We start from the raw sequence: 11,736 nt of genomic DNA on the forward strand, positions 1-11,736 counted from the left end.
AGTAGCTTTTAAAGCTTAAGACCTTAATAGCTCCTTTAAGGGGCTATATAATAAACCGTATTAAGAAGACTTATATAGTATACTTAAGAGCCTTTTCTACTAGGAACCTACTAGCTTCTTTATAGCTAGCTAAGTAAGAAGAAATCCTTAAGGAAGCTAACTAATACTTCCTTATAAAAGCTTTTTCTAGTTAGTAGCTATAGGATATATCTCTACTAATAAAGCCTATTAGTAATAGTTACTCGACTATTTTTTAAGAAGCTAGCCGGGAACTAGATAAAGAGGCTACTAAAGTATAATAATAAGTAGTCTTATTCCTTTATAGCTAATACTTAACCTAGACGGTTTAACCTACTGCCCCTATAGCTGCTATAGCCCCTATTACTACGGCTACCGCTGCTACTACTGCGGCTGGTGCCCCTTTAGCTCCTCCTCCCTCGAGAGCCTTAATACTATCTTTAACGGCTGCCCTAGTCCCGGCCCCGGCTCCGCCTTTAACTCTAGGCCCGGTCCTATTAGTTAGACCGGCTTAACTAGTCCCCTAATAGACCTTTTAGTCTATTAGTCGAAAAATTAAGGAACTAGTTAAAATCGAACCTCTTTATTAAAATTAGCAATAAAAGGTAAAAAGGGGGGGTTTTTAAGTAAACCTTCTAGATTAAGATAAGGATTCCTTAAAAAGATAAAAAACTAAACGAAATAGATGCTTAGCCTATAAATCCCTAGGCTATTAGTTATTATAATGCTAGTAGGTCTTCGAGGAAAACCGACCTAAAGGATTTAACCTTTTAAAGAGGCTATAAGAAACGATATAACGGTCTCTTAAGGAGGACCCCTTATTATAGAAGAAGATAGATAAGATTTAGGTTACTAAGAAATAGAAACTAACGCTACTACCCTTATTCGAGCTATAAATTTAAGGAAAAATCGTTAGTATAGTAAATCTAGCCTTTATCTTCCTTATAGATTAGTAAGACTACTTATTAAGACCCTCTAACTATCCCCTCCGAAAATTAGCTATCCTTAACTCTAGTACTCCCTTAATATCTATAATATACTCTTACGATTCTAGTCCTTTAAGAAGGTATAGAGGAAACACCTTATTACTAGGGAATTAACTATATAGATAGAGGGATATAGAAGGGTGAATTTTACGATAAAATTACTTAATAGGTTTATATAAATTCTTTAACGAAAAAGGGTAGCTTTTTACCCTCGATTTTTAATAAGCTTAATTTCCTTCCGCTTTCTTTAAGAGGAAGGATTCTTCTAGGATATAACGACTAAGCCTATAAGGCTAGTCTAAAAGAGTTAGACGATTAAGCTTATTAAGGAAAAATTCGGTTAATTTATTCTCGAATTCCGACCTATCCTTAAGAAGGAATCTCTCGAGAAGTTAGCTTTCCCTACTAAGAGGAATAGGTCTATTATAAAGGACCCTCTGCTAGCAGCCTAAGGAGACGGTCTTCTTTAGTACGTATAACTTAGTTACCTTAGCCCCTTAGCTTTATATAAGCTAGGCTAAGAATAGGGCGTACGAATAAGAGGACTAAAGACCGTCGAATATAAATACTATAGCTAAGGAAAGACTAAGAGACTAAATAAACCCCTTTATAGCCGGACTAGCTATATAAGGAAATTTAAGTTAACTAGACCGATATCTCTAAGGATAAGGAAAGCTTCGTTAAGGTAATGTTTTATATAAACGCTTTTTTAAGGATAGTTTTCCCTTATTTCTTATAGACCTACTTAAGTAAGTATAATTAGTCTACCTTCTAAGACTTTCTTAACTAGATAAAATCCTACTTTAGCTATAAGGTAAAGAAGATACGGTCTAATAAAGAGCTATTTATAAAGGATATCTTAAATTAGCTTTAAAAAAGGGATATTTTACCCTTCTTATTAGTACTAAATACCTAGGCCTAGAACGGAGGGGTAGAAAGATTAAGGGGTACTATAGTAAAAGGGGCCTATATAATAAGACTTACTATAAGGCTTCCCTATAACCTTTAAAGAGAAGTTATTAAGACCGCTTATTACCTTTAAAACCGGACCCTTAGGGACCTTAAGGACCCTAGGAAACTAAACTAAAGAATAAACTAGAAATTACCCCTTAAGCTCTTTATAAAAAAGAGGGCCTCGCTAGCTTACCTTTATACCTATAGCTATAAGGCATACGCTATAACTACTAATATATAGCTAAAAAGGAAGAAGAAAAGAAAGCTTAATACTAGAGCCTTTATTAGTTACCTCGTTAGCTATAATTCTATAAATATCTTCTAGATCTAGATTCCTCTTTTATAAAAGGTTATTTTAACTAAGGATATAATTTTCGACGAATCTAGCTTTTTAGATATAAAGAGGAATTAATAGCCCCTCTTACTTTTATAACGTTAGCTAATTTAGAAGATCTAAATCCCCCCTTCTTAATAGTCTTAAAAAGAGGTCTTAGATAAGGAAATAGAAAAAGAAACTAACGTTAAAGTAGTCGAGGATAACGCTAAATTTAAAGAAAAGGAAGCTACTAGATTAAATAATCTTAACGAAGAAGGAGACTATAAGAAAGTAATAGAGCTAGAATACGCCTACCTCCCTACGCCTCCTCTTATATAAGAAGAAGATCTAAAAGTAGCTTTTTTAGTTAGTTTTTTTATCTCGACCCTTAAAGGGGTAGGAAAGTCACCTTTCTTAAAAGATTACCTAGCTGCCTTTTTAGCCCTACTTTAAGAAGTAGAGGAAGGTATAGGTCCTAATACGTTTACTAAAGAAGACTAACCTCTCCCTTATTTCGATTGTTTTTCTAACTTCTATCTAACGCCTATAAAAGATAGTTCCTACTAAGTATTTATAATAGGCCGGCTCTTTAAGCTATAGCTATTAGCAAGGAAGGTATATAAACGAGACCTCCTAGACCTACTAGTAAACTAAAAGTAGCTAGAAAAACACCCCTTTAAAGACTTATTTTTCTAGGCCTAGAAAGACTACCTAGCCTTATATAAAGAGATAGGGTCTTTTAATAAGGTCCTTAAGGAAAAGGTAAGAGGAAAATAGGTCCTTAGCTATAAGTAGGTCTTTATTTATAAGACTAATAAATATAGCTTCCTTTAAAAGTATAAAGCCTAGCTAGTTATTTATAGGAATTAATAGGAAAGTAGGGATCTACCTACTAAGGTAACTACCTTAGTAGGGATCTACCTACTAAGGTAACTACCTTAGTAGGGATATATTTTTAAGCCCTTATAGCTATAGTAGTAGAATTCGACCTTAAACTTAATTAAATAGATATAGTTAACGCTTTTATTAACTACTTACTTAAGGAAGAAAGAGTTATTTATATATAACTTCCTCTTAGTTTCTAATAACTAAGAAAGGTTCTATAGCTTAGGAAAGCTTTATACGGACTATAAAGACTACCCCTTCTTTAGTAATAGTATTTAATAGGTTCCCTTAAAGCCCTAGGCTTTAAAAAAGTCCCTTAGGAACCGTATATAATATAGAAGGGTAAAATTATAGTCTTCTTTTACGTCGATAATATAATTAAGGCCTACCTAAGAGAGGAAGAAGCTACTATAAGGGAGGCTATAAAAGGCCTATAATAAAAATATAAGATAACTAAGCTAAGGGAGCTAAAGTAGGTTTTATAGATTCGAATCCTTTAAAATAGGTCTTAACGGACTATCTAGCTTACTTAGGACGCCTATATCGATAAGGTCGCTTATAAATTCCTCCTTAATTCCCTCGATAAGAAGCTTCCCTCTACGCTTATATTAAATAAAGAGCTTTTACTTAATCCGTCCTTTTAAGCTAGGGAGTAAGAGAAACACCGATATTAATAGAAGGTAGGCTCCTTACTTTTTTTTAGCTGTTTTTACTAGACCGGATATCTCTTTTATAGTCTCCTAGCTAGCTAGGTATAACTAGAATCCTAGCCCTAGGTACTAAGAAGTAGTAGACTAAGCTATCCTTTATCTTTATTTAATAAGATTATATAGTCTATACTTAGGAGGGTAAAGAAGAAAGAAATTAGCTACTAAAATCTTCCTTTATTTAAGCGATTCGTCCTTTATAGATAATTTATTAAATAGAAAGAGCTTATAAGGGTATAATATATCCCTTTTTAGAGGAACTATTACTTAGAGAGCTTTAAAGTAATCTACCGTTACTACTTTAAGTATAAAGGTAAAGCTACTAGCTCTTTTAAAAGTATTAAAAGAAGCGATTTTCCTTAGCCGGCTACTAATATCTTTATAACTATAAATTCCGACCTTATTAGCTATCAAATATAATAATATATAGACTATATAAATTCTAATAGAAAATGTAAAGCTATCGACCTAGCTATAGTATATCGATATCTATTAGTATTAGTTACGCTAAGAGGTCTAAAAGGGAATTTTTTCCGTCCGTTAAATTCTAATAGTATTAATAAAAGCTAACGGTCTTATAAAGCCCTTACTTATAAGGAACGGTGTTCCTACTATAAATAAAGCAGCTATAGTATACTCTCCCGATTATATAAGCAAATAAGTAGTATATTAATTATAGATAGAATCCTATATTATAGAGTAAGAATTAATCGTTACTTTATATATTATTATGCATTAAACGGGTTGCCGGTTATCGTATAATCCGGAATTGAAGAAATAGAGCTACCTTAGAATGCTAGCTAAGACCTCTTAAGAACACCGGCACGACTAACCTCCTTTAAACACGAATATTAGTAGAACTAAGACACTTCCTAATATATTCGAGGTATCATTAAATTTCTTAGTCTTAGGGCTATACGGCAGCCTAAATCTAGTCCCGAAAAGTTCTTCCGTTTAGCTATAATTATCTATATAAGACAGTATGTCCGCTAGTAGATAGAAAAAGAATCTTTAACTTTAACACCTCTTCTATATACTAATATATTACTAATAAATTCTATTAAAATTCCTACCTTATACTCCTTCTTCCCCTCTATTACGTAGTCTTATATAATTCCTTAATTTCCTAAAATTCCGCTTTTGCTTATATACCTTAAGAGGTTATAAGCCTAGCTTACTCCTTTTAAGCCAGGAAATTAACTTATACCTTTAAAATTCCTCGTCGAAATATTTAATTAAAATTCCTTTCGAAACTCTACTCGACTTCTTTTACCTTCCTACGCCCTTAAACTCCCGTTTAGATTTCTCGATCCCTACGAACGAAATAATACCGAATTTATTTAAAATAAGTAAATAGAAAGAATATAAATTTACTAGACTTAAGGGAAATTTAAATTATACCTTATAGACTATAAGGATAGAAGCTATCCTTATAAAAGAAAAGCTTATTACTACTCTAGAGTAAGTAAATTATATATAGACTATAAAGGCTTTATTTATAATATTCCTTTAAGTTAAAGATAGTCCCTTAATATAAATTCGGTATCTAAAAAATACTAAAGAAGCATAGGATAAGCTTAAAATATCGCAAAGTATAGCTTAATTTCGTAGTTCTTAGAGATATCCCTTAGTAAGAGGGACTAAGGAAGCTAAAAACACCCGGTATAAAAGAAGGAAAAAGGAGCTAAAAAGAGGTATAGAAAGGAGGGTAGGGGTATAAGGGGAAGTAGAAGTAGCGATAGCTTCCTATAAAGGTAGCGAGAGATAAGATAGATATACCGGCAACGGCTAGAAAGAAGGGAAAAACTAATAAAAAGTTTAGTAGTCGAAAGGATATTAGTAGCTTCTTTAAGTAGGATCTTCTTTATTAATTAAGATACTAAACGGGTATAAAGAGGGGCGTTAGAGAGAGGAAAGAAGGATAATTAAGGAAATATAATAATTACTCCCCTACCTTTATTACTACCCCTATAAGAATTAAATCTCTCTACCCTACTTATCCGACCCCTTACTTTTAGTTTTACCTTTATATATTTTTATATACTTCTTATATCTCTCTTTACGAGAGTTATAAGCCTAGGAGGAATAGAATTCCTATACCTTCCGGCTACTATAAAAGGCACCTTTCTTATATCCTTCGTAGCTTCCTTTTACCCCTCTTACTAGAAAAAGCCGATTTTTACCTAACCTTTCTACCCTTCCCTATAATAATAACGAAAACCGACTCCTTTACTATCCCTACGGTCTATAGGACTATTCTTATAAAGCCCTAAGATTAAGATAAGTAGGTAAAGGAGCTACGGGCTTATATAGATAGAACTATCTATAATTTAGTCTTCTTTAATAAGTAGGACCCTCTCGAGCCCCCTCTTCGTCCTAGGGCAACGGACTTTATAGAGGGAGCTACCCTCTTCTCTAAGCTAACCTCTATATAGTAGAGAGCTTTTTCTGCTACCCTAGGCGACTACGAGAGTTACCGAAAGGAATACCTTTACGAGATAAAGCTACTAACTACTACTCATACGGCAATAACGGAATCCGTTAGTGCCGTAAAGCTAATATCTCTACGAGAGGAAGAGACTCTTAGGCAGTAGCTTTTAAAGCTTAAGACCTTAATAGCTCCCTCGAGGGGCTATATAACTAACCGTATTAGGAAGACCTATACGGCCTACCTAGGAGCCTTTTCTACTATAAACCTACTAGCTTCTTCGTAGCTAGCTAAGTAGGAAGAAATCCTCGAGGAAGCTAACTAATACTTCCTTATAGAAGCTCTTTCCGGCTAGTAGCTATAGGATATATCTTTACTAATAAAGCCTATTAGTAACGGTTACTCGACTATCTTTTAAGAAGCTAGCTAGGAACTAGATAAAGAGGCTACTAGAGTATAATAGTAAGCAGTCTTATTCCTTCGTAGCTAGCACTCGACCTAGACGGCTCGACCTGCTGCCCCTATAGCTGCTGCAGCTACTATTGCTACGGCTCCCGCTGCTGCCGCTGCGGCTGTTGCTCCTTCGGCTCCTCCTCCCTTAAGAGCCTTAACCCCGTCTTTAACGGCTGCCCTAGTCCTAGCCTCGGCTCCGCCTTTTGCTCCGGGCCTGGTCCCGTCTATTAGACCGGCCCGACTAGTCCCCTAATAGACCTTTTAGTCCGTTAGTCGAAAAATCAGGGAACTAGTCGAAATTAAACCTCTTCGTTAAAATTAGCAATAAGGGGTAAAAAGGGGGGGTTTTTAAGCAGACCTTCCGGACCGGGACGAGGATTCCTCGAAGAGACAACGCATAAGAAGGAATCGACCTACCTACTAAGTATATAAGAAGCCTTATCGGCTAGAAGACTGCTAGTAGGCCTTTAAGGAAAACCGACTTAAAGGTATTAACCCTTTAAAGAGGCTATAAGAAATAGTATAATAGTCTCTTAAGGAGGACCCCTCGTTATAGAAGAAGATAGACGAGATTTACGTTACTAGGAAATAGTAACTAACGCCGCTACTATAAATTCGAGGAAAATTCGTTAGTATAGTAAATCCGGTATTTATCTTCCCTACGGATTAATAAGGCTAAAACCAACCGTTAAAGCCCTCCGATTATCCCTTATAAAAATCAGCTATCCTAGACTATAGTAATTCCCTCGATATCTATAATATACTCTTATAATTCTAGTCCTTTAAGAAGGCACGGAGGGAATACCTTATTACTAGGGAATTAACCGTATAGATAAAGGGATATAGAAGGGTAAATTTTACGATAAAATTACTTAACGGATCTATACGAATTCTTCGAAGAAAAAGGGTAGCTTTTTGCCCTCGATTTTTAACGAGCCTAATTTCCTTCCGCCTTCTATAAAAAGTATAAGGAACGGTGTTCCTACTATAAATAAAGCAGCTATAATATACTCTCCCGATTATATAAGCTAATACGTAGTATATTAATTATAGACAAAATCTTATCCTATAGAGCAAGAATCGCCCGTCATTTTGCAGGTCATTATGCATTAAACGGGTTGCCGGTTATCGTACAATCGGGAATCGAAGGAACAGAGCTAGCTTGGAATGCTAGCTAAGACCTCTTAAGAACACCGGCACGACCAACCTCCTTTAAACACGAATATCAGTGGAACCAAGACACTTCTAGATTCACTCGAGGTATCACGGAATTCCCCAGTCTCAGGGCTATACGGCAGCCTAAATCTGGTCCCGAAAGGTTCTTCCGTTTAGCTACAATTGTCTATATAAGACAGCATGTCCGCTGGTAGATAGATAGAGAATCATTAACTTCAACACCTCTTACACACACTAATACACTACCAATAAATTCCGTTGAAAATCCTACCTTATACTCCTTCTTCCTCTATCACGTAGTCTTACGTGATTCCTTGATTTCCCAAAATTCCGCTTTTGCTCATATACCTTTAGAGGTTATGAGCCCGGCTTGCTCCTTTTAAGCTAGGAAATCAACTACTTATACCTTTGAAATTCCTCGTCGAAATATTCAATTAAAATTCCTTTCGAAATTCCCCCCGACTTCTTTTACCTTCCTACGCTCTTAAACTCCCGTCTAGACTTCTCGATCCCTACGAACGAAATAATACCGAATTTATACAAAATAGGTAGATAGAAAGAATACGAATTTACTAGACTTAAGGGAAATTTAAATTATACCTTATAGACTACGAGGATAGAAGCTATCCTTATAAAAGAAAAGCTTATTGCTGCTCTAGAGCAAGCAAATCATATATAGACTACGGAGGCTTTATCTATAATATTCCTTCGAGTCGAAGATAGTCCCTTAATGTAAATTCGGCATCTAAAAAATGCTAAAGAAGCGTAGGATGAGCTTAAAAAGCTATATAATCCGTCGAACTTTTCGTCGAATTTTCTGCTTATTAAGCAGCTCTTTAATCTTAGTCCCAATCCTAATATAGAAATTCTAGAAGTTGTTCTTATAGCATGGATTCTTAATTGCCTTAATAAGGAATTTAGAAGCTATATTATAAATATTACGCAGAGCCTTAGATAATTCTACGGCGTTTACCCTCGAATCCCTTACAGCTAGTCTTTTAGACGAAGCTAGAAGAATAGAGGATATAGACGAATCTTCGGAGAAAGCCTTCTTAATACGAAGGAAGCCTTAGAAATCCCATAGAAATTCTACGGATACTCCTTATTATAAGGAGTATAAAAACCAGGCATTTTATAGCAAATTGTATAAATTACACCTGAATAAGGCTCCCGCTTATTAGGTATTAAATAAAGGAAAAAGGACGATAGGACTCGAATTTCTAAGAAGAGAAAATCTTCTTCTTCTTCTTCTAGGAAGAAATCCTCTCTAGTAGCATTTCTACTACTAATAAAGAAGGAAGGCTCGAATTACTGAGCTAGAGTCCGATTCGAAGATAGTAATAAGGTCTTAAATATAGCTTCGTAAGAAGAAAATATAGACCTAGATATCGACCTTATAGACCTCTCTAGGCCCTGACCCCTATGTATACGTCTAAGGATTTAGAGGTAATTTTAACTCTATAATTACCCCTACAGCAGAAGCTAATAAAGACTCTCTTTAGGACCTCTAAAAGCCTCGATTCCTAGAATAAAGGAATTAGTCTTAAAGGCAAGAGAAGGAGGATTTCTAGTTATAAGAATAAAAGGATCTTTGATTTTATATATGATACCGGAGCTACTAGGCATATAGTATCTAATAAGAATTTCCTTATTAACTATAAAGAAATTAAGTCTAAAGTTTGCTAGGGAAAAGCTTCCTTTATATTAGTAAAAGGAAAGGGGGACTTAGTATTTAAGTTCCTGTATAGTAGAAAAAGGTATATCCTTCGAGACTGCTTTTATATACCCGAATTAGGGTAAATATACTATCCTAATCTTATTTTAATAATACCTATGCCTTAATAGGAGGAAATAAAGTCCTTTATTAGATAATAAGGCTAAGGTCCTTACTAAAGGATTTCTTAGAAATAAATTATATTATATTCCTATAGAACCTTTATTAGAAAGCTAATCGATCCTTATTACGTCTTTAAAAGCAAAGGATATAGATTTTTATACTTAGCACTTACGCTTAGGGCATATAAATAGTAGGGCTATTTTAGAAATATTAAAAAGATATAATAAGGATATAAAAATGCCTCTAAAAGAGGAAAATAAAATAAGGCAGTGCGAAATATATATTAGAGCTAAAGCAACGAATAGGGTTAATAAATTAACCTCGTATAAGTCTTATTCCTATTTAGAAAAAATAGTATTAGATATTTAGGGGCCAATTAAAGTGCCTACTTATAATAAATATCACTATTATATTTCTTTCCTAGACGTAGGAACCCGATATCTAGAAATATACCTTCTTCGAAGAAAAGGGGAAGCTTTAGATAGGTTCCTAGAATTTAAAAATAGGGTAGAAAATAACCCTAAAAATACTAGGATTAGAGAAGCATTTTCTAATAATGCTAAAGAATTTATATATAAAATAAAGCTCTACTACGAAAAGGAAGGAATTACCTTTAATTCTAGTCCTCCTAGGACGCCTAAATCTAACGGTAGAATAGAAAGAATAAATCGTACTATATTAGAAAAAGTACGAGCTCTTTTATTAACTGCTAGGCTTCCTAAATATCTATAGGGAGAAGCTGTTTTAACAGCTACCTATTTATATAATAGATCACCGTATTCTGCGATAGGATTTAAAAGTCCTATAGAAAAGAGGGATAATATAATACTACCCTTCGAGACCTTAAATAAAATTAAGACCTTCGGAAGCCTTATATATTATAAGAATAAAGACCCTAAAGATAAGCTAGATAATAGAGCTTTTAAGGAATAATAGTAGGCTATTTAGAAAATGCATATAAAATCTAGGATTTTTCTAAGAGAAAGATTACTATCTCTAGAGATATTACTATACTAGAAAATAAATTTATAAAAAATCTAGAAATCTCTAGTAGTAATAATACCTTTAATTTTAATTTATTCCGAATAAAGATAAGCTAGAAAGCTATATCCCTATAGAGGAAGCTACTAGAGAACCTAGAGATAAAAGTCCTCCCTATGAAGAAGAGTCTCTAAATAACGATCCTATTCCTACTACTAGTAAAATAGTAGTAGAATTACCTAAGAAGCCGGAAGGGTTTGATTCTAACTATATCGAATACCCTAACGTTAATTTATTTCTAAACTGCGATTTTATAGAGTTAATTCTAGCTAGTATAGAAAATCAGGATCTAAAAATTCTAAAGACCTATAAACAGGCAATACATAGCCCTAAAATGGCATTTTAGAAAGATGCTATAATTAAGGAGATTATCTAGCTAATTAAATATAAAACTTAGGAATTCTCCTACCTCCCTAGGGATAGGGAGGCTATAGGAGGCCGCTAGGTCTATACTATTAAGAAGGATAGTTAAAATAATATAATAAAATATAAAGCCCGTTTCGTAATACAGGGATTTAAGTAGATCTATAGCTTAGATTTCCTAGATACCTTCTCGACTACGGCTAGACCCGAATCTATTAGAATTCTGCTTATTTTAGCTATTATCTACGAATTCGAAGCGTTATAAATAGATATAATAAATGCATTCGTATATACCGATATAGATAGCGAAGTATATATCGATCTTCCTATAGGCTACGAAGAATACGCTCTTAAAGAATATTATTTAAAACATAGATTAGCTTATAGAGCTAAAGGAATTAAATTAACTAAATTCCTAGACCTATATAAAACCGGTTAAATTAAAGCAAAGCTAAAGAAAGCATTATATAGCCTAAAACAAAGTCCTAAGCTCTAGTATAATCATTTAAAAATTATACTAAATAATCTCGGATTTCTTCCTCTTTAATAGATAAAGGAGTATTTATAAATAA

Source organism: Hirsutella rhossiliensis (assembly GCF_020360975.1).
Source record: "Hirsutella rhossiliensis strain HR02 chromosome Unknown scaffold00002, whole genome shotgun sequence".
Taxonomy (NCBI): Eukaryota; Fungi; Ascomycota; class Sordariomycetes; order Hypocreales; family Ophiocordycipitaceae; genus Hirsutella; species Hirsutella rhossiliensis.